The sequence below is a fragment of the Euprymna scolopes genome, chromosome 13 (assembly GCF_053919585.1).
Source record: "Euprymna scolopes isolate OS-2025 chromosome 13, ASM5391958v1, whole genome shotgun sequence".
NCBI classification, from domain to species: domain Eukaryota; kingdom Metazoa; phylum Mollusca; class Cephalopoda; order Sepiida; family Sepiolidae; genus Euprymna; species Euprymna scolopes.
This window is the reverse complement of record NC_136494.1, coordinates 105,288,677-105,313,843: the sequence shown is the minus strand read 5'-3', so window position 1 is coordinate 105,313,843 and position 25,167 is coordinate 105,288,677. Positions and strand designations below refer to the sequence as shown.

The 25,167-nt window shown below is 36.3% G+C and overlaps 1 long non-coding RNA gene across 1 annotated transcript in view; it reads left to right on the top strand.

The window, feature by feature from the left end:
• LOC145292366 (uncharacterized) overlaps nucleotides 1-24,608 on the top strand; it is a 29,999-nt gene extending 5,391 nt beyond the window's left edge. The window contains exons 2-3 of the long non-coding RNA XR_013869586.1: nucleotides 5,998-6,093; nucleotides 24,269-24,608. This is a non-coding gene — a long non-coding RNA (uncharacterized LOC145292366). The remainder of the gene's footprint in view (nucleotides 1-5,997; nucleotides 6,094-24,268) is intronic.
• The last annotated feature ends 559 nt before the right edge of the window (nucleotides 24,609-25,167 follow it).

The window sequence follows — 25,167 nt, the reverse complement described above, 5'->3', positions numbered from 1 at the left end:
TATAAAGTTAGATCCATGTCCAAGTAACCTATATCTAAAATTTCAAGTGTTTAGACTCAAAATTGGCAGAGGAGTTTGTTAGAGTTCTCAAAAGTCAAATCATTGAACTTTGACCTCTTGACAGCCAAATTTCTGGCCGAAAACTAATTAAAACGATTTTCTCCAAATCTCAATATTCCTTATGTAAAATCTCCAGTCTGTAGACCGAAAATCGACAGAGTTATTGGGTAGGGAAATGTACACACACACACACACACACACACACACACACACACACACACACACATAGTAGCGTTTGTGTGTGTGCCTGTACAACTCTCCTACAGCCCACACCACTAGATCGATCATTCATGAACAAACCTGGCATGATGATCCCCCCCCCAACTAGGGATAGTCCACACTATTTTTTAAGGTTTAGGTCAAAGGTCAAGATCATAGCCTATGTATATATATTCTCCTACAGCCCACACCACCCAATCGGTCATGACCAAACCTCACATGATGACGGTCTCTGACCTAGGGATGGTGCACACTATTTTTCAAGGTCAAGGTCAAAGGTTATGGTCATATTTGGCACGGCTCTTCACAAACTCCCCCGCCTAGGGATGGTGCACACTAACTTGGGGTTCACCACCATCCCAAGGACCGCTACCATGGCACTGGTCAACTTCTTTGTGAATTTGAATCAGATCACCTTTCCTCCACCCCCATCTCCTCAACCAATCTTGCTGAAATTTGGCATGATAGTTGTCCCTAACATAAGTCAAAATTTATTGCACTGTATCTTTTAACTTTGACCTTCCAAAATAACGCTGCCAAAAACAATGTAACGAATCATTAAGAATCCTTTTTTTCTTGAAATGCATATAATTCTTTTGGAAAATTTAAAATAATACTTTCCTCTTCAGATACGCATTAAAGATGCCACCCAAACGAAATAGAAACGAAACCGAGGAAGAAAGATTACCAAGATTAGAAGCTAATAGACTAAGAGTTGCTGCAAATACCTCCAATGAAAACGCTTCAAATAGAGAAAGACGTCTGGAGCTCAAGAGAATACGTCAAAGAGAAAAGAGAACAAATTAACAAATTTGGAAAGAGCAACCTAATGTGAAGCTGACGAAACTAGACATGCTACAAGGCGGTTAAGTTTATCATAATAAAAAATTCAAGAAAGGCAAAGAGTTGGTCGGGAACGGGAAGCAAATAAACAAATGAGGAAACAATAATAAAATGTATACGAGGTCAATTGAGAGAAGCAAGATGAAGAGTAAATGAAACTGATCAGAAAACAAAAAGGACGTAAGCGAGATGAGTTGCGAGAAGGTAAAAAACGAGAGAATGAATCAGAAATCGAACAAATCTTTTGTCTTATCCTAAGAGCATGAGCAAGAGACTGCAAGGGGAGAGAGTATGACTTTGCCCCAGTAAATGACAAAAAAAGAGGCAATGAATGACTACTTTGAGACAACAAGAAATAGAAAATTGCAATAGAAAAAAGGATTGCTCTACAACGAAAATAACTCTCTCGCTACAGCTGACATAAGAAAAATGGACAAAGTATGTCAGCATTGCTCAGCTGTGTAATTTAAAGGAAAGATCCCTGGTTGTTGTTCTGGCAAGCTTGTGCTTGATAGCTTTCACCACTGCTTCAGTTGCTGCAAGATTTGCCTCAGGCAAAGGTTCCATCTCTAAAGAGTTCCTGCAAAATCTATGAAGTTACGACAACTGTTTTGCAATGACTTCATTTGGTCACGAAAATGCGGCAGTATATGGGTGGAATATTTCTTTTAGAATTCTAGGTTAGTTTTGCCACAAAATTAGGAGCTTTTTGCCACCTGAAGATTGAGCGGCAAAGTTTATTCAAATCTACTTCTTGGATAATCTAGATAAATAGTTGGGAACGTGACAGTAGACTCAATCAAGACATTCTCCGAAGGCTGAGTAAATTTTTACATAAGAATAACAGCCTAATTTATCAACTGAAAACAACAAAGGAGATGATTGAAGAAGAAAACGTGGAAGAACACAAAGTTGTCATAAGGGAAGAGGCTGTAAGGAGAGCACCCACAACGATTCACTGCTAACAACAACATATAAGATTGGAATATTAGTGGAGAATGAACCGATAGCAAATAGAGGTATTGTCTTGTGTTTTAAAAATAATACACTGAAAAGGATCTCCGAACTACACCCTCTCTACCATAATTTAATGTACCTATTAATGTACCCCTATAGTTCTCCATCTTACGACATCTACATGAAGGCATTCAATTGGTGAAAAGTTACCCAACAGCAGTTTTATTCCTACCATTTGATGACTCGGCCTGGAAACTATTTTCTCCTGTACTGAAGGCTGTTTCAACAATGGCTGGTGGATGCGTGTGCAAGATTGAAACAGAACGTTTACAGTTCCTGAGGCGGGAGAAACAGATTTTGAGATTTGATAATTGAGGGATTCAATTCTTAGGGAGGATGGGAATCCAGAACAGATTGGCCAACGAGTGGTCCTTCCAGCAACTTACACAGGAGGCCTTTGATACATGTTTGAGGTCCACATTTCAAGGCCTTGCCTCCCTTCTTTGGGGTGGAGTAAATTAATTGCTTACTGTTTCAGGCGCTTCCACAGGGGAATGTTAATGGGACTGCCCAGGCAATTTTCAATAGGCCAGATTGCTTCTTTATTAGGTGCGCCGGCTTGATTCTCCCTATCTTCTGACCTTGTGTCATATCTTCCTGCAATGGGAAGATAGTAAATACTTTTTTATTACACTTTTGTAACTCACACTACTGTGTTTGTCTTGATTACTATACCGGCCTGCAAGGCCACGACTATAAGATACTGCACATATTGATCTGTATTATGAACAATTTGTTTTTCAATTGGTATCTTACATTTATATATTATCCGATCAACACTTGTTATTACTGTCATGGATATAGGCGAAGGAGGTAACCCTCTCTCACTTTGAAGTCCTCTTTGTTTCACCTTAATCATAATTCTAAGTTGCATGCATATCCTAGTCAGAGAAAATGATTTTGACAACATTAGTGTCTGTAGGGAGGTTGATTTTTGTTTTTTTTTGCATAAAAGTGTCATCATCCTCCCCCATACAGCATGTAATATGTCAAAATGGTCACTCATCTGATACTGACCAGGCTCAACGTTGCTTAACTTCAGTTATCTAATGAGAACCACTGTGTCAATGAGATGGCGACAAATGTTATGAAGAATGTAATCATCATGTACTTAACATTTTTTTCTTGGATTTCTCACAATATTTTTTTTTTATGGAAATCACTCTAGACAAGGTATGAAGCCACTTAATATAAGGAACCTAAAATAACAAAAGACAATAAATTCTCATAATGAACAAAAAGGGAGAGGAAGATATAATCATTTCAAAATAAGCTAGTCTTTTAACTGGTGGTGATGAATTCAGAGGCAAAATAATTGACATTGATTATGATTAATATGTCTAAAGTCTTTGACAAGGTCTGGCATGAAGAGTTTCTCAGGGAAATTAAATCATATGGTATTCCTTGACAAATACTTAATATAATCAGATAGAAAATTTCAGGTTGTCCTCAATGGCCATACATCTAAACTACGTGTGTCCCAGGGTTGATCCTTAGACCTGTATTATTTCTGATATTCATCAATAATCTCCGTGATAAAATTGTGTCTGAAATGGGTATATTTACTTATGACACTATGCTCTATAATAGACACGAAAGACAAAAGAACGTACGCATATCCAAGGCAATCGTAGAAATCCTAGGAACCGACCTTCAGTCAGTAGTGAAATGCGGCAGTAAGTGGATGGTAACATTTAATGCTACTAAGTTTCTTTCCTTTAACAACTACAAAACCTCCTTTTTAGCTACCAATTGCCATGACAAATAGCACCCTATATGAGAGCCCATCCTTCAAACTCCCCACCATGAATGGGAACAAATAAATTGAGGATATTGCCAAGGCTGGTGTAAAGGTGGTCTCCCTTTACTGTGCTTGAAAATTTCTCACATCTAAAAATATCCTGTATCTTTACCAAGCCAGTTCACCAATGCATAGAGTATTATTGCCAAATCTGGGTTGGTGCATCTACCACTAGATTCTCACTCTTAGACCCCCCCCCCAATATCAAATCTAATAAATCCTGCACTATTAGCTAAGCTCCAACCTCTATTCTATCGCCAGAATGTTGTATCCCTGTGCCTATTTTACAAATACTTTAATGGAATGTGTTCTGGTGACCTCATAGCACTTGTTACCACTTGTTATATATACTCCCAACTAACCTGAAAAGCAACAAAATCACATTTCTTCACTGTTAAGGTCCTTAGATGCTGGAAAGCCTTCTATTCTAGTAGTTTCTTCGTTTGAACTGGAATTCCCTACCTGTTTCCTGCTACCCTGAATATACTAACCTGCAGAAGTTGAAATGTATTGTGAACAAACATCTCGCTGCTTAACTCCTCACAATCTCCCATTAGACATGATCCCAAATAGTAGCCCCTTACATTCCATGTGGCAATACGCTTTTGTAGTAAATAAAATAAAATAAATTAAATTAAATTAAATTAAAAAAACGATAATTTGGATGATGAAGAAAACCAAAATAATGCCTATAATAGTAGGAGCACTAGGAACAATCTCGAAAAACTTTCAAAAAAGGATGGGAGAAATTGGAACCAGAGGAATGGCTGCAAAGATACAACAACTAATGATAAAGAAAATGGCTGAAATATTCAGGAAAACCCTTGAATGCGGAGAATAATACACATGAAACACATGCATGATCCAGACAATCTGCTGCAGAGGCAAAACATGAAGAAGCTTTACAGGGAATGAAGAACAATGAAGCTGCATATCAACAAGTTCTACATCCCCATCACGCATCCCTTTCCATTGCCCCATCATCGCCCCCCCCCTAAAAAAGTGTGAAACCAAAGAGCCGAGAAGGGTCAAGGAGGAGGGAAAGACTGAGGAAAGAGTGCTGACTAGACCACCGCTGGACAAGCGTGACGAGAACTGGGACCTTGGGGATGCTTAGTGCCACTCAAATTCCAGTACAGACCAATGGCTGCTGCCAGTGAGAAATCAAGGGTGAGAGGCTGTTGCGATAACACAAATTTATTTGCAAATGCTATCGAAGAAGGTGGAGAGTGCTGGATGTCCGGGGAGACTTGCTGTCACTCAGCATCCAGGAAACACCAGAGGTTTTCAATCAGACATATGATGACCTGTGTGAAAGCTCCATGTGAGCCAATAATAATAATAATCATCGAACCTAAAGCAGAAACATTAGCATGGTAGTGATGACCCCAGTCATACATCCCTGAAAATATCTCAAGGTACATGGGCCATGTACCTTGAGATATTGTACTACATGGCTCTTGAGAATACCCCGAATATTTAGCGATTGTTGATGGAGAATCCTCATAAGGAGCTATCCTTAAGTTCAATCTCCTATACTCTATCTCACGAAAGTACCAATCAAAAAAACACTAGGACCTCACCTTCTATTAAGGATAGTTAACTAACTTCATTATCTATCCTTTATAAAACAAACCAATTGTACTCCAGTCTATCCAAGAGAAAGTCCTCCAAGACGATTATAAGGTTGCCAGATAAAAAAGTATACAATTAATTTCTTTACTGAAGTCGTAATCTTTGTTAAAATAAAAAAAATTAAAAAAAAAGTAAAGTTTTCACGTATACACATGCAAGGCTTGTCTTTGACAACATTAACTTAAATCTCTGCACGCGACTGGGTGAAAAAAAAAGTTTATTACTTTTTTTTTTCAATTGTTTTTATTTTTTTTTTTTTTTTCATCTTTCATAGATTTTTCATTCATTTTTATTTTTATTCATTTTTAAAATTAATTTTAACATTCAGTTGTTTCCATTCACTTTCCATTCAAGCTTTTTTTTTCCTACAATTTTTCATTCGCTTACTTTCATCCATTTTTTTTTTTTTTTTTTTTGCGCAGATACAAGTGCAAGGATTGTCTTAGACAACATTAACTTAATCTCTGCACGCGACTGGATAAAAAAAAGGCAATAAATTCTTAAAACGTAGAATATTAGTGAGTAAAACTTTTCGCTATTTCTTTCTTTCCTTTGATAAATCTGCAAAAATCTTTTTAGTTACGCAGTTAAAATCAATTGTACAAATCTTCACGGAAATATGAAATGCGAATAAATAACTTTCGTAACATCTGCTAACTTTAACACATTCCAATGATTGTTTCACTATCTCCTCTAATCAACAAAGAAGCAATAATAATCTATATAAATAATACGGTACTTAGTTTAATCAAGACATTAAAAAATGAAAATATCGAAAAAAGTTTAAATTGTACGTATCCGTTATGGAATGAAGTTCTCCGAAAAAAAAAATTTTTTTTTTCATTTAATTTCATCAAGTAGTTTTGTTTTACATCGAAAAAACAATTTGTTATGATACCGAGCAAAAGGTTCGATTTTTAGGAAGAAAAGCTAGTATTAAAGTAAAGGGTAGGGAGTGTCGGTTCTTTAAACTGAGTTATCTTCTCGTGGCGTTTCTAAAATTCAAAAAAGATTTTTTTTAAATCCAAGATGACTGCCTTCAAAATGCTGTCATAAAAACGTGTTTTTTTCCGCTGTAAAAAAAAAAAAAAAAAACTATTCGATCAAATTAAGTGAATTTTTTTTTTTTTCGGAGATCTTCAGTTCAAAATGGATACGTACAATATAACCTTTTTTTCGATATTTTCATTTTTAATGTCTTGATTAAACTGTACAAGTACCAATAATACACTAAGCCATTTCATGTACGTTATCACCTTTCACACACACACACACACACACACACACACACACACACACACACACACAAATGAGATACTCTGATCAGCAAAGATGATGATTGGTGACTAATTTGATATGGCTAGGGTAAAAATTCTGACTTTACCCATTTTAAAATGAATTGTTCCAAAATAAAATTATATTGTCCAATCGACTAAAATAGTATAATCTATTATATAAATTCCAAATGTATGTTTATATGTCCAACTAAGACTTGAAAAATACACAACAGACGCTCACAAAGTTGGTATTTTTTTTAATCAGTGTAACTGAGAACTCCGGATGTGTCCATTATATCTAAAACAAAATAAAAAAAATAAAAAATAAATAAATAAAAAAAAACACAAAATAAAAAAAAAAAAACCCGGCTTATTATTTGGGAATGAAATGGTAATTTATATCATTTAATGTTCTCAATACGTACACATATTTTTAATGTTATCATGTAATCTGTTTTCTAGCCACTAATTAAAGGAAAATAACTCATTATTTTTCACAGAGTTATTTCCCTTACGCTAACTGGAGTTGTGTGTGTGTGTATGTTTAGAGAGAGGAATGGATTAAGTGAAGAATAAGAAAGAAAGAGGGGCTGGAGAGAGGATAAAACAGCGAAGGGAAGATGGAGAAGTAGAAGTTATGTTACACTTTTTTAGGCAATGGTAGCCTTGCTATTTTTAAATATATATATATATATATATATATATATATATATATATATATATATATATATATATATATATATATATGTTGGATGTGATGACTAATGGCTACACATATGCAAACATGTTTCAGTGACCACCCTGCCAGGGAAAATCACCTCATCAGGCCAAGAATATCGACGAGAGTATCCGTCAAAAACCATTACCTCTTTTTATAATTAAAACCAATAAATGGGATAATATCATTTCCAAGGTTAAGATAGGGGTAACCAGATAAGATAGGTTATCACATTATACAAATTGCTGTGGGATATAATTTTATAGTTATACTTTTTTTTTTTCAACCATATTCATTTCTATTCTGTACATTATATACATTCATCAGTTAAGATTAATAATCCAATCTTTATTCATTATACTAGTTATTTTTAAAATAGATAATATACGTTTAAAACATAACATTACATTTAAAACAGGTGATTAAACGTTTAAAACTAAATAAAATTATGAGATGATAGATTAACGATTGAATAAGTAGTAAATGAAACATCAATGAGATGGTTATTTATGATTACATAGTTTAGAAAGTTACGTTTTATATCAGAATAATTTTATTTATATTCCTCGACTACGAAGATATAACTCGTTTAACTCATAAGGCTGATTACATTTAAAACAAGTGACTAACGTTTAAAATAAAATGAAATGATTAATTAATAATTGAACTAAGTAGTTAAGAATTTCAATGAGATATTAAAAATTTATCTATATATATATCAACATAAAAAGAGAGAAAATAAGGCAACTCGAAGTAAAAGTACTATGCATAATTTATATTTAAATCAATCTGGCTAAGAGTATATATCCATTTCTATCTCATTAACCTACCCATGTTTAAACTAAAAAATCATGATAGATTAACGATTAAAATAAGTAGTAAATAAAAATATCTATGGGATCATGTTTAAAATGGATAGATTTAATATGCGATAAATAATTAAAAATTAAACTAGGTATCAAATAACTTTCAATCAAACGTCCTCTTTTACTCAATATAGAAATATATAAGTTTATTTATTTAAATTAACACTTTACTATTATCTTAGTAATATAGTTTTTTATAATTTCTTTAGTGTATGAATTTGAAAATGTTTACAAGAGATAGCTGTTTCCTGTTTTATATTTAAAAGTTTGTCACGATCTTTAAATTTAGTTATCTCCAGCTTTTCATGTATGCATAGAAAACACGGTGCCTGTAATGAAAGGCATACGTTAGCCTTTTTAATAATTTTCCAATCCAATCTAGGTGTTTTATTCTCCTTAATCAATTTCCAGTAGTATATTGATAATGAAGTATCTTTCTCATATTTTTGATTCATCATAGAACTTTTATGTCCATAGAATCTCTCCTTAAATGTTAATTGCATACTACCTATATAAAACTTTTCTTCATTTGAATTTTCCTTTGGAAATATTTTTGCTTGGTATACTACCTAAGGTGCTAAACATTTATTATTTAAGGGACAAGTATTAGGTATTTGACAGTTACAGTTTTTAATAGCTTTAGAATTATACACATTAACTTTAGAATCCTTTATTTTGCTGTTATTTTTTAGTATCTTATTATTATGTTTTTTTATAATCCTTTCCAAATTATCGCAACAGCTATAGCTTAATTTTAAGGTATTTCTATTAAAAATACCATGAAGTATATTTCCTGGTGGAAAGTGCTTTTCTACAAGTTTAAAAAAACTTTTTACCAAGTTTCGTTTTAAGTGAGCCATTAAATGGAGGTGAGAACCAAATCACTTTCCTATTTCTATTTTTTGATCTGCTATTATTATTATTATTATTATTATTATTATTATTATTATTATTATTATATGTAATGATCACGTTTTTATATCCGCTATTTTTTAGTGCTAAGTTATATATATTTTTATAATTATTAAATACGGCTTCATTTGACGAGTTATTATTAATTCTGCTTTCTATCGAAACTGGAATGTGTTTTATAATGGCAGGTGGGTGGTTAGATTGAGGATTAATTATGGGATTGGTATTTTCTTTCATATATGGTTTAAAAATATTATTTTGTAAATCAAAACTTACATCTAGAAAGTTGACTTGTTTTAAATTACTGTCTATTTCAACTTTGAGACCAAAATTCTTCATTTTTTTATGCATCATTTTTCTCATTTGATCACATTTTACATTATATATATATATATATATATATATATATATATATATATATATATAGGCATCACAACTTATCAAGGCACAGAGGCCACTCGAGGATAAGGGTTAAAGAGTGTACAGTAGTCAACTGGACAATATAGTAATCGTTAGAAATGGAAATTTGGTAAATTTGTTAACTTAAGTGGAACGGCTCATCAAAAACTTGTTTATGTTGGACTTGAAGATAACCATGTTGTAGTCAGCTGGAAAGTAGGAAAACGGAAGACAGTGCCACAGGCGTGCAGTTCTAAGAAAGAAGCTTTGTTTATGGAATCTACGTTTAGGTATAGGCACAAATAAAGAGTGGGGGGAATTATTGATAGTGTTTTCAGCTAGACGGGTGTTTCTTGTGAAAGTTTGGCAAGGGGGAACAATAGATTGAAGCTCAGTTAAGCACTTGCCATGAAAATAATGATAAAGCAGAGACAAACTCACAACATCTCTTCTGTGGGAAAGAGGTTGCAGAGAAGAGAAAAGAACACCTACGAGGCTACGAAATCTATTTTGAACTCTATCAAGGCAGGATAAGTCCTTTCTAGCAGCTCCTGCCTAGTTGTGGCAATAGTACTCCATCCTTGGACGTACTTGGCTCTTATATAGGTAGAGAATTGCATCAGTCAGTAGTGAGATATCTACTGGATCTATGGAAGGATCCCACCATTTTTACAGTGGTCTTGGCAACGGATTTGATGTATGTGTTCCATCTCTGATCAGGAGTAAGGGCAAGCCCAGAAGCTTGTCAAAACATGAGGCCTCCCCAAAACAAAAGCCATTCATTTCAATTGATGCCAGATGGGGATCAGAGCATTGATGATGTAAAGATAGAAGCTTGGTTTTAGATGCATTAAAAGTAACTAGCCACTTCTTTCCCCATTGTACCACATGCTCAAGATCAGAGGAGAGACAATCGGAGAGAACTTGGTTGTTTACAGTCGTAGATGTGCTACCATAGATGGTAGTGTCATCAGCATAAATGTCTACGAATGATGTAAGGATGTGATTTGGAAGATCATTAATGTAGATCAGGAAGAGAGTTGGGCCCAGGATGGACCCCTGAGGGACTCCAGCATTAATACTGTGAGCTTCTGATTTCTGCCCATCAACTACTACTCTTATGAACCTATCAGAAAGAAATGATTTAATAATTGAGAAGACATTTCCAGCTATACCATAGCTGGAGATCTTGTGAAGTAGACCTTTATGCCATACCCTGTCAAAGGCCTTTGACATGTCAAGAGCAATTGCCCTAGAAAGGTAGCCTCTGTCGAGAGATTCGATAATCCTATGAGATATAACTGCAAGCACATCTGCTGTAGATCTAGCAGAACGGAAACTATATTGTGTGCCACTAAAAAGGTTATTTTTGCTGAGATAGTTGATTACTTCTGTATTTAACACAGATTCCAGCAACTTACTCATGACGCACAGGAGACTTATTGACCTGTACTGAGAGGGAGATGAGCGATCACCTGAATTCTTAAATACAGGGCATACTGATGAGATTTTTCAGAGTGATGGGGAGCAATTCTCCTTAAGACAACGTTTAAACAGTTTTGTAAGTATGGGCGCTAGTTCTGCTTGAAGTTTTTAATATATATAAGACAAATGACATTCATTTTATTGATTTTAAGTTATTTAGCTGGAGGTTACTTTAAAGTAACAAGACAGAATTAAATATGTTTTTTGACCGAAAATTTGGCTGCCAAGGGGTCAAAGTTAAGAAGATTTTATCTTTGCAGTTTCTAGCAAACTATTCAGCCAATATTAGGTCTAAACATTTGAAATTTTAAATAAAGGGTATTTAGACATGCAGCAAGATTTTAATCAGTTTTTGGAGGAAAATTTGGCTGCCAAAAGGTAAAAATTGAAAGAGTTGACCTTTGCAGACTCTATCAAATTCCTCCATCAATTCTGGGTCAAACACTTGAAATTTTAGATGTAGGTTACCTGGACATGAGTCAGACTTTTTGATATATATATATGCATGTGCACATGTAGTTATGAACAGTACATAGGACTCGAGCAAAGCCTGGCTGAACTGCTAATAACAAATTCTAAAAAAGTCCTTTAACATGCTAAGTGAATATAGTAGCTCAGTTGAAAATCAGTCAGGCTTACTTTCACCAATTCGATTATAGACAGCAAAAATGGAAACTTGTCTTTACAATTCCTACAGTATAAGCTTCCATTTCCACCAAAGGAAAGAAGTGGTGTAAAACTCTTTGAAAATAAAATTTTAAGATAAACAGCAGAAATCGGGAGGTGATGGTTACTAAGTGGTTAATGACTTGGACTGATTACCTGGCTTTACCAAGTTCAAATCCAGTTCGTTCCACATAAACATTTTCACTTAGAGATGTTGACAACCTTCACATGGTACTTCCTGTATGTATCCAATGTTTTTCTAAAAAGAACAAGAAAAAACATTCCATTAATTCACTATTCGTTCGTATTGTTTGCTAATTCAATTATTTTCATTTTATTATAACGCATAGTTCTATCTACACATATTTTTCATCTATGCATTTTTTGTATCATTAACATTAGGTGGAAAAAGTCTGTCCAGTGTTTGCAAGTCACTTTAATTCTGAGGGTTGTGATTTTTTGAATTCTTCAATTTTGTTGCGATACACCAGTTTAAAAACTAGTCTGCCAAATAACTTCGAACAAAGCAAACACACAGACACAATTTGTAAAAGGGAAAGAATAAGCAATTATCACCCTTTTGACCTTGAGTCTGGCAGAAAGATGCGGGCACTAACTTCCGCTTTTTCCTCTTCTCTCTTTCTTTCTCCCCCTCCCCCAGTGGCACGGGACAGTGATGATGGTGCACCAAGTGTGATTATACACAAGCAAACTAATTCTGTAATGAAAACGAACTTTTGTGTACTATCCAGCCTTATCAAGGTAAGCCAAACATTGCAAACTCATAAACAACAAGCTCTACAATCCATGAATTACCTCAGTAACAATATTAAACAAAGTATTTAATCTCAGTCTACACATGATTGGCAGAGATCAACAATGCGCACACACATGATCTTATGCGTTTTTCAACAAAAGCTATTGTCTGTAAAAAATATATATATAAATATTCTTTCTTGTTTAAATAAAGTCTACGGTTGTATATATATAAACTCGATATCTATTTTCATTAATTTATGTCGTTGAATACGCGATGCACAACAATTTTCCCCAGGCAACACTGAAACACGGATCCTGCTAGTTTTAAGTATCATGAAATTATATTTTGGACACATTCAAAACAGAAATTCACTTCAAGAATGAAAGAAGCCTTGAATAGAGTATTTTATGTTTAAGAAACTAACTATAAAATTGAACACAAAAATTGAAGCCTTACCAGTGCCAGAAAATTCGTCCATTTTGTCCTTTATATTAGTTGACCATGAGCTTTGGTTATGGATATTCTTTTGTGAAGCAACTTAACTCAAAGAGTGTTTTGTGGAATGGATTTTTTGCATTATTTGTGAAATAAAACCATTTAAATCTTTTCTTTCTGTTCTATTTCCCCTTTAATATTATCTTATTGTAACACGGATCAATTTCTAAAAGTCTAATTTAACCAAAAAGGAGCAAATTCTTTACATTCAAGATACTCATAACACACAAATATTTACTGCACACCTCTGATCTAGCATCAATCTGAACAAAATGTGTATAATGGTTTTGTTAAACTCTTGCATAGTCCCTGGCTTTAATAGGACCGTTTGGGACAATCATCCCAACTTCACTGTGTGGGCTGTTATGTAACATGGCCGTTACGCTCAAACTGTTTGTTACAGTTTACACCTCTCCCAGACCCCCACATCGTCTGGTGTTGTTGAAAGAGAACACCCAAACAAAATAAATAAGTTCAAGTCGGCTATTTTTTTCTGTTTTAGCGAAAGGCATTTATTGCCATTACTTTCCAAACAATGCCTGCTTCTGTTTTTTCAAACTGTTTATTTCGTCTGTCATAAGATTAACAAAACCTGCCGCCTCGATAGTCTCTCACCGCCACTATGGAGCCACACATCCATCTCACCCAGCTTGTGTTTTTCTTCCTGCTCCTTGCTACATAGTGCATTTTTCTCTTCTTTTTTTTCTTTTTCTTCTGACGTAAGTCCCCGCACACTTGCCAATTTGCATATGTGCTCAAACGGCTGCTACTGCTGTTGCCAATACCTTCGCTAGCCATCCATTCTTCAGCTGCTGCTGACATCTTCACCCGCGTTCATACGCGTTCTGTTACGGCTATAACTTGTTCTCTGTTGAAGAAGGGCGCATATAAACTTCTATCACATTCTCTCCTCACTATTTTACTCACAGTAGCCAACATCTCCTGGGGATATAAAATGATGGACGACCAGCATGGTGTGGTGGTTTGCATTAGTTTCTCAGGAGTTCGGGTCTGGTCTTTTCATTGGCAGACAACAATACTGATTCTTTTATTTGAGAGTAGTCTCATGAATTTAAGATGTCGGTATGTTAGTTATCCACATGAGATGGATGAATGACAGAATAAAAAAATATGCGAGAAAAGCAAAAGTAGAAAGGAAAATAAAGAGAAAGAAATAGGACCCATGGGCAGATGCTCTTTTTAATTTTTCTTTTTTTGTGCACACACACACACACACACACACACACACACACACACACACACTTTTGTATTAAACAATGTAATTCTATAAAATTTATATCCAACAATATGTTTCTCTGTTTTCACTAAAATTATATTTGTGTGTGTGTGTGTGTGTGTGTGTGTGTGTGTGTGTGTGTGTGTGTGTGTGTGTGTGTGTGTGTGTGTGTGTGTGTGTGTGTGTGCTGCTTTCATGCTAATATGTTCGCGGTTAATTTCATCAAATAAACAATTAATTACTACCACGGAAGTAGGAATAAATGAATAAAATCACAACGTGAAAAATGAGACTAGTACAGGACCTTGTAAGAGTCTCATTTTTCACTTTGTGGTTTTCTTTATTTATTTCCATCCCAGCTGTCCAAATTAATTGCTTATTTCAGTAGTTTCCAACCTTTATTCCATGGTGGCACAATATTGAGTTTCTTTTTTAATTTTTGCAGCACACCTATCACAAAAAGTAAATATTTTTTACTTAGATAGGTTGGAACGATAAAAGTGTCACTCTAAAAAAAAACAACATTACAGCTTTATTATTTTGAAACTTTTATTGAAAAAATCAATTCAGGTAACTTGATTATGTAGTTGAGTTGACATCTTTTCAATGTAACCGCCTTCAGTGTTAAGCACCACCTCAATACAGGGTCGAAGCTGGGAGCATGCCTTTTCCACAAGTGCCGGTGGGTGCTCTGCAAATACTTGGTAGATGGCAGCGATCAGGCTGACTTTGGTGTTGTAGGAGGTCATGTTGATGATGTTCTCGAGGTATGACCAAACGAAATAGTCCAGCGGGCTCAGGTTAGAGGAGGGTACAAAATCGTAGCACTCCTTCTGAAGCTAAGCCTGGGTCTCTTTGAACTTGTGGGCCAGCGCCGAGATCTCTTCCCACATCTAGGGTCTGCTAGCGGCCACCTACCTGCACCAAGAGATCACCACACTCTTCAGCACATCCAAGTACACTTTGGTGATGACTTTCAAGCAGACTTTGAAGATGTGAGGTGGCATGATGTGGCCCTCACTTGAAACCACACCAAAGACCATAACCATGGCCAGAAAGGGGCATCTGATGCATTGAATTGTGCCCTCAAGCGTTGAACCGTCTGAATTTGCATTTTGAAGGTGCTGGCAATGGTCTTCTTGTTATAACTTGGATCGGTAAAGTGCATCTTCGATCTCGCTCATTGAACATTGTGTCATTTTCAGACATGATAGAAGGCTCCTATTGCTTTTGGGATTTGTACACAACTGGCCGACTAATAAATGGTCTGCAACAAATAAAGAAAACTGGTATCCATCAAACGGAAATGGAATCATGCTGTCTTCTCTAGTGCGACAATTTTATCGTTCCACCATGTAAAGCCTTTTTGCAATAAAATAATTAAAAAAAAAAAACAAAGAAGATTATATGAGAACAATTTTTATTCGCATGAATCGACATATCCTATATAGCACAGAATAATAATTGTGAATGTTAGTTGGACAGTTGTGCCTGGTGTTTCTTGACTACTGCTGCAATATGTGGCCAAATGTGAGAGAGACGCACACTCTTCACTCTTAAATATTTCAAAAATTTTTCACATTTTTTTAATGTTGTTTAGTTAAGAAAATCCTTGTTCACATAGATACGAAGTTGAGAATTGAAGTAAGATTTTGATGGCTTTTTTACTTAGAGTTGGATACTCTTCCATAACAGAAATCTAAAAGACGCCAAATAGTAGTTATGCATACTTCAATTTCAGACCATGATCACTGGAAAAGCCTGCTAATTCTTCCTCTTCACATCGTATAAAATTGAAAAAAACTGGTAAAGCTAGGAATGGTTTACAAATCCAATTTGCATTTAGAAATCGTTTTGGAATCGAAATTTAGTCTGAATTATTCAGCCCCGATGCCGATTCCCGATATTTTGAAAAACTCCTAATATTCTGATTAATCGTTCCATCACTAATATAAACTATAAAAAACTTACTAATTAGTATGCGCAAAACGTTTAGATTCCTGAAATTTTATGATTTTGAATTGAGTGGTGTCATAAGAAAGTAAATCTTTTTCTTAAACAAAATAAAATAAATGGCTTCTACTGATTTTTCTTTGTGGCACACCAGTAATTACTCTGCAGCACACTAATGTGCCATGGTACAGTGGTTGGGAAATGCAGCATAATGAACAAGATAAAGTTGGAATTAAATTCCAATGTTAAATATATAACATACTAGCAGGGAGACCCAACGTTGCCCGGGATTGAATGATGATTAACAAATGTTTCACACTGTCATATTTTTATTGTCATTAAAAGCGGTAAATCGCCCATTTTTCAATCAAATCGATTGATTGGCTGCTCTAGTTGTGGACACATCATGGTGCACAGATAACGAAAGCTTCCCATGCCTGTTCACAGTGACTTAGTCCACAATATATTGTAGTCTTCATTGCACTGTAGAGAACCTACTATTTATTTTATAAAATTATTTTTAATATATAATGGCTTGAATTAAAGTTTAAAATGCAATAGTCAAGTATCATGTTTCAAATATGCTATAAACAGAAACATTCATTTCGAATACGCCCCTCTCATATCAAAGAACCTGCTGTTGATTATATATGCCTGGCCTTACTGCTTGTGCAGTGATAATGGCTTGAATTCAAGTTTAAAATGAAAAAGTCAAGTATTATGGTGCAATTGTGCTTTAAACAGAAACATTTATTTCGAACACACCCTTGTCATATCAAAGAACCTACTGTTGATTTTATATATTGGGCCTTTCGGATTGTTTGGTAATAAAAATTCTCAAATGCACTTGTGATGTTAGGCTGTGTAAGATGTTAACTTTGGTCAAAATTTTCTGTTCCGTCATTCATCGGACTATTTTGATTATCGATTATTGATACTTATCAAAGAAATTCTGATACAAAATCTCTCTAAGAACACTGCCAGGCACATAACATACCTTCATTTGAAATTTCATAAAAATCGGCCTGGCCGTTTTCGAGTCCATAGGGAACAAACTCTGTCACACTCTCCCACACACTCCCACACACTCCCACACACAGATACACATATAAAGTTCCTTTTATATAATAGTAGATATCTAATATATAAAATTCAAAAGTCAATTGGATTCTCAACCGTTATAGCAACACATCTGAGAAATTATTATTTGATTCTGACTATCTAATTTGTATTTTTCCTTCTGTCATGTTCAGAAAGTAATGTATTTTGCTTTAGTTTCTTTAAAAAATACTCATTTTGGCTACGAATATTGTTGAACTGTTTTGGCTTTTATATTACTTGCAAAGTTTGGAATTGAATATCTTTTGTGCTGTAGTTGAAAGAAACTGATGATTTGAGCCTTAGTCTAATTGAATAGTTGATATGTAAGATATGCAGATTCTAATATATTTACTTTTAGACTTCATTCAACATTTTGATATTGAATATATTTTCAGGTTCATTTGAAGATTCAGCTTATACCAAACATCTCCGAAATAAATGTACGAACATTTTCTGGCAAAGAGAATAATTTAGAAAGATGTATAAATCTTGGAAAGTATTTTTTTAATTGCCTGATTTAACATCGAAATGTTGAATTCTAGTTTTGTATGAGGTGCGTTTAATAAGTTCCCAGACTTTTTTTGTACAGACATTTAAAATTGTCGTAGACTCTTGAAAGCTCAGCATGTTATTGCTATACATCATTATCATCATGATGCAGTGTGTCAGTCTTGACGATGACTAGTTGGGACCTCGATGCTTTATCCTTCGGTGTTGGCGTGGTACTCTTTCTGTATGAAACGTCCAGTCACAGTTACTCCTTTCTTTGACTTGTTCCTCCCAACTCTCAACATTGATGTTCATCCCCTTCAGCTGCTGCTTTGTTACATCTTTGTAGAGAAGCTTCTGACTGTCTATGTTTGCTCTCCTGAGAACTTCCACGTTTGATATGTAGTCACTCCATTTGATCTTTATGATCCTTCTCACGTGTCTCTGCTGGACGGCTTCCAGTTTCCTTATATGTTCTCTATACAGAGTGTAGGTCTCTACTGAGTATAGCAAGACTGGAAGAGGCCTGCAGTATTAATGCTGGAGTCCCTCAGGGGTCAATCCTAGGCCCAACTCTCTTCCTAATGTACATCAATGACCTCCCTAAACACATACTTAAATCATTCGTTGACATCTATGCTAATGACACGACCATCTACGGCAACACGTCAAAGGCTGTAAATGACAAAGTTCTCTCTGATTCTCTCTCCTCTGATCTCGAGCGCATGGTTCAGTGGGGGAAGACGTGGCTGGTTACCTTTAATGCATCTAAAAGCAAACTCCTATCCTTACATCATCAACGTTCTGATCCCCATCTGGCATCAATTGTGATGGATGGCTCTCGTCTGGGAGAGGCCCCATGTTTTGACAAGCTTCTGGGTTTGACCTTTACTCCTGATTTGAAATGGAACACGTACATCAAGTCTGCTGCCAAGGTCGCTGGAAAGATGGTGGGATCCTTCTACCGCTCCAGAAGATATCTCACTACTGATGCAATTCTCTATCTATATAAAAGCCAAGTACGTCCAAGGATGGAATACTGCTGCCATATCTGGGCAGGAGCTGCTAAAAATAGCCTATCTTGCCTTGACAGAGTACAAAATAGACTTCGTGGCTTAGTGGGGGATGCCCTTTTCTCTACCCTGCAACCTCTCTCCCACAGAAGAGACGTTGCGAGCCTATCCTTGTTTTATCGTTATTTCCATGGCAGGTGCTCGACTGAACTCCAATCTCTGGTCCCACCTCGCCAATCTTTCATGAAAAACACCCATCTAGCCGAATCCACTGTGAAAAATTTCCCCCACTCTTTATCTGTGCCTAAATCAAAACGTGGATTCCATGAACAAAGCTTCTTTCTTAGAACTGCACGCCTGTGGAACTCTGTTCCGTCTGCCTGCTTCCCATCTGACTACAATTTGGATGTGTTCAAGTCCAACGTTAACAAATTCCTAATGAACCGCCCCCTTAAGTAAACACTTCATCAAATTTCCAAACTAACGTAATGTACTTGCAATAACCCTTATCCCTGAGTGGCCTTGATAAGTGGTGACCACTGTGTAAAAAAAAAAACAAAAAAAAACTATGGCTTTGTAAACTCTACAGTCTGTGTCTAGCCAGACCCCGGTCCTTATCTGGAGATGCTTTTCTAGCTTAACAAAGAAGGCACTTTGGATTAGGCAGCTTATTTCTTTGTCAGTGCTTAGAGTGCTTCCAAAATATTTGAAGTTTTCAACAACTTTTAGCACCTCTCTGGGGATTGTTATTAAAGGCTCTTGGAGGTCGTTGTTATCTGGTGAGGGCTGATACATCACTTCTGTCTTCTCTATGAAGTAATATATAAGTCCTTACCAGATTGCTATACATCTTATGAGATGACTGATCAATTTTTATGATTTCAGGTTCAAATGAACAGCTAGAGCAGGAATTGGAATACAACCTACTAAAGCCTGATTATCACAGTTGGTGAATTTAAAAAATGTAATCTGGACGTGAGGACACCTTAGAAGAACAAGATGCAATAAAATTCTGTTTTGAACTTTGAAAACATACATACTTCAGAAACGTATGAAATGCTTTAGTCTGCTTTTGGACCATCTTGCATGAATCGAGCATCAATTTTGAGTAGCATAAGAGATTCAAGGAAGGCAGTGAGTCTGTGAGAGATGATGAGAGGTGCGGGAAGAGTACGGAAGTCATAACACCAGAATTGATTGACCAAATAAAGAATTTCATGGATAAGGACCGTCGTTTGTCTATAGAGACAATAAGTGCTCAGTTTGATGTCAGTGTGAGAATTATACACACAATTATTTGTGAGGAATTGAAGATGCAGAAGATTTGCACAAATGCACTAGTCCACAACTCCATTTTTATCACAGACTATTTAACTAAGATAGACATTAAGATAGTTCCTCACCCTCCCTATATTCTAGACCTTGCTTCCTGTGACTTCTTGTTATTACTTAAGCCTAAGGAAAACCTTAGAAACTGTTGTTAAGAGACAACAGAGGAGATGAAAGAGGTTGTGATGAGGGTCATTGACAGGCTCACAGAAAGAAACTTGAATGGAGCCTTCCAAAAGTTGTTGGAATGATACAAGTGCATTGCAGCCGGAGGAGATTACTACAAAAAAGACTAGAGTTTCAAGGCACCTCGTACTTGTCAAAATTTGTTAGGAACTTAAATGTTCAGTAAAAATTCATTCAATGTAACGAGGTATTACAAAAAGGCTGATTGGGAAGCCATCAGGGAGCTCATCAGAGATGCCCCATGGCAAAATATCTTTACTCTTCCAGCGGAACAGTGTGCAAATGAGACAACTGAATGGTTCAAAACTGCTATTGAAGCACATGTTCCCGCACGGAAATACTATAGCAAGCCCCACTCTCCCCAATGGTTTACTTCTGCTTGTGCAGCTGTCATTTGTCAAAGGCAGCGTGCGTTCCGCAGATTCAACCGACATAAGTCCAGCTCAAATAAACAGAAATTTATAGAAGCTAGAAATAATTGTAAGAGAGTGATAGACACAGCTAAGACAGATTACTCTGAAACCACCAGAAAGCGCATCGAAGCACAGAAATTAGGAACCCGGGATTTTTGGAAAATCTACAACAGAGTAGTTAATAATGGACAGTCAATTATTCCCCCACTAACAAACAATCATGAGGTTGCTGGCACGGCAACTGACAAGGCTAATCTGCTTGCCAGTCGGTTTGCCTCAAACTCCACACTGAACTCGGTACACCACTCACTCCCCGATTTTCCTCTGTGAACAGACGCCACACTTGACGATTTGAAAATCACCCCTTCTCAGCTACATGCTATCATAAAAACCTAGACACCTCAAAAGCATGTGGACCAGATCTCATCCCGGCTGTGCTATTAAAAAAATGCTCTGCCGAGGTTGCTCCAGTTCTGTCCAAACTTTACAATAAATGCCTTAACGAATCTTGTTTTCCCGACTGCTGGAAAACCGCCTCTGTGGTACCAGTCTTCAAGAATTCTGGTGAAAGAACTGACCCACTAAATTATTGCCCCATTAGCCTCCTCCCGCTTTTCGCCAAAATATGTGAGTCCTTAGTTAATCAAGCCCTAGTCCAGCACCTAACAGCTGCGAAACTCCTGACTGACAAACAATATGGATTCAGGCAAGCCCGTTCAACAGCAGATATCTTAACTGTAGTTTCTGAACGTATATACCGTTCATTGGATAAAACAGGGGAGGGTAGAGCGGTGGCCCTTGATATATCTAAGGCTTTTGACAGGGTATGGCACGATGGTCTTCTAAGGAAAATTAGATCATATGGAATCACTGGAATTAATTAAATCCTTCTTAAGTAATAGAAAAATCAAAGTTGTCCTCGACGGACATACATCCAAACAATATGACATAAATGCGGGAGTACCTCAGGGGTCTATCCTTGGACCTCTATTATTCCTGATATTCATAAACGACCTCCCTGATAATATTGTTTCGGAGATGGGTATATTTGCCGATGACACCACTCTCTATAACAGATATGAGGGGAAAACAAATGAACACATATCCAAGAAAATGGCAGAAACACTAGAGGATGACCTCCAATCCGTAGTGGAATGGGGACAAAAATGGTTGGTCACATTCAATGCTGCTAAGACTAAGCTTGTTTCCTTCAATAACTACAAGAAACCTTCTCTACCACCAATAGCAATGGCCAAGAACACATTGCCTGAAAGTACTTCTTTTAAACTCCTCGGCCTAACGTTTACAGGGAATATGAACTGGAATAGATACATTGAGAGCATTGCCAAGGCTGCTGCAAGGAAGGTTGGCTCCCTCTACCGTGCTAGAAAACTACTTACGCCTGCCAGTATCCTATACCTCTATAAGGCAACCATTCGCCCATGTATGGAGTACTGTTGTCACATCTGGGCTGGTGCATCTGCTGCTTGTCTCTCGCTCCTGGACAGGGTTCAAAAAAGAGTCGCCAACCTGATAGGTCCTGAACTGTCATCTAGACTTCAACCTCTGTCCCATCGACGAGATGTTGCATCCCTCTGCCTGTTCTACAAATACTTTAATGGTGAATGCTCTGACGAACTGCAAACACTTGTACCTCCCCGACGTAACTACCCCCGACAAACCCGACAAGCTACTAAGTCTCATCCCTTTACAGTAGAGATCCCTAGGTGCAAGACAGCCTTTTACTCCAATAGTTTCTTCCCCAGAACTGCGGGTCTTTGGAACTCCCTTCCGGGATTCTGCAATGATATGCAGAAGTTCAAGTGTAATGTTAACAAACATCTTTCTACTCTTCTCCCTTCATAATGACCCCGCTAATTAATTCCCTAATAGTAGCCCCCTGCTTCAAAGTGGCACTGTGCCTTGTTTGGGGTGAAAATTGAAAAAAAAAAAAAAAAAAAAAAAAAAAATTTATTCAGCTCTGTTTTTATTTAGGCTTCGAAGCCAACAGAGTATGGGTCATTTTGGAAATGACTTGTTCCCTGTTGACTGAAGTTAGGGCTATGTCTTGTGTAGTCCTAGGAGGCCTACCCTCCCAGGCTTTTGCTTCCCGCCTTTTGGGAGCAGTAAATTTACTGTACTGCATGAGGCGCTCCTACTGGGGAATGACGACTGAATTGCCCAGGCAATTTTTAAAAGAACAGACTGCTCTTCCTTTAGGAGTGCTGGCTTGGCTGACTCACCTTCCTGACCTTATGTCACATCATCCTGTGGAGGGAAGGAAGTAAATACCAATTCAGTTTGAGATGGTAAGCATGTGTTACGTTATTATTCTGTCTTTAAGTGTCATGAAATGATATTTCGGACGCGTAGTATTGTTTACTGTATTTCCAGCAGAAATTCCTCGAATGAATCATGTCAAGCCCAAGAAAAATAATGAAGTAAAAAAAAGCAGTTGCACATACCAAAGATTTGTATTTGATCTCAGAAAAGAAGAAAAATACAGTATGCTCCAGTTGAATATGTTAACTTTAAACTGACAAACAATTTTGAACATTCTGTTTTTTGTCTTATGTAAGTTCGAACGTTTGTTGATGAGTTTATTTGTTCAGTAACACATATTATATGCATGCACATGGTCTTCTGTGTTCACTTCACCAGCCGTGATCGCTCACTCGTTGTGCCAGTTCAAGGTTGTTGTTCAATTCTGTCAACGCTACATCAAAGGAATTTTTCTCCAAGTAAAACCACAAGTCCAGTTTATAAACAAATAATAACTTTTTTTATATTATTTATTTTATTAATTATAAAACTCTGTCGACCGTCCGGGCGTCCTTGCTGTCTTGCTTGAATCTTGTCTTCTATGATTGTTGGGCGATTCCATCTTTTTAAAAAAGGGATGACAGGTGAATTTTGAGCTTAAGTATTTGGACAATGTCAAAACAATGTTAATTAACTACTCAAATAGCAGCAGCAGCCGAATAGTGCAACGGTTAGAAGCTCCAACTGTCGTTTGGGCGGTCGAGATTCGATCCTGGCTTGAGCTAGTTGCTTGTCTACCTGCACTGATAAGCTGTGATACAGCAAAACAGTACTGTATGTGGATGACTATATATATAAATATTTTTGCATATGGGTGTGGCTCAGAAGCTCAGGAATGAGGATAGAGAATTGTATGTTTTGGTTTCCATTCTAGCTGATGGCACCCATCATATATCTATTTTTTAGTTTTGATCTCATTACTCTATATTAGGTTCAATATAATAATCGAGGGAGAATTGTCTCTATAATGATAAATACGTAATCTGCATGAATTAAAATATCATATTTAAGTGCATCTTACGAACTGGCAACACCGGGCAGCCTACTTTATTTATTTATTTTGATATTACAGGTGGTATTCATCTTCACAAATGTGAACGGCAGACTTGCAAAATGAGAGATCTTTTTTATCCCGGCCAACTGAAAAACACCAGTCCAACTGCACACAACGAATCCTCTGTTCCCAAGGATCACCACAATAACAACTGCTCTTCTCGGAACGTTCAACTACAACTTCTACTCCTCCTCTTCCGGAAGACTGACTATGACTGTCTCCCCATTTCTATTTCCTGGAATCTTTTCATTACCAACTGATTCTGGGCTTTATCAGTGATCACCATTCCATCACCCAAAGTTAAAGCCTTTATTGCCAGAATTTTTTTTATGCAATAAATAAATTTTTTAATCATGAAACCCACATGTGACAGAAGTTAGCATGCAACTGACACACAAACATAAACAAACCCCTCATTCACTTGTTGAACCATGCATAGACCTATACTTTGAAGACCAGTTTGGCTGACAAGCCATAAGAGTAAGAGATATTGTTTTTTGAAAGGCGACTTGAAAGTACAATTTAGCGGTAAAGGGTTAAAATAATTAACTGATCATTATGAATTTTAGAACATGATTGCTAAGTGTAAGGGTGAGTAATGTTAGCTATATTTAGTTTAACTTAGTGGGTGGAATCCCTTTGTGAAAATTCAGGGTGTTTATTCAAATTGGCATTTATAGCGGCAATTAAAAGTAAAGAAAATACAAAACAAATTATATTAATTGTCTCTCGGTAAGTTCATTATTCCCCAAAATGGGTAGATCAGCTTACCTGATAACACAAGCTGACGGACCCAGCTTAACTTGCTTGCAATCCCTAAGCCCAAACTTGTCATACTCCATACTCCATCATCATCATCATCTCTCTCTCTCTCTCTCTCTCTCTCTCTCTCTATATATATATATATATATATATAT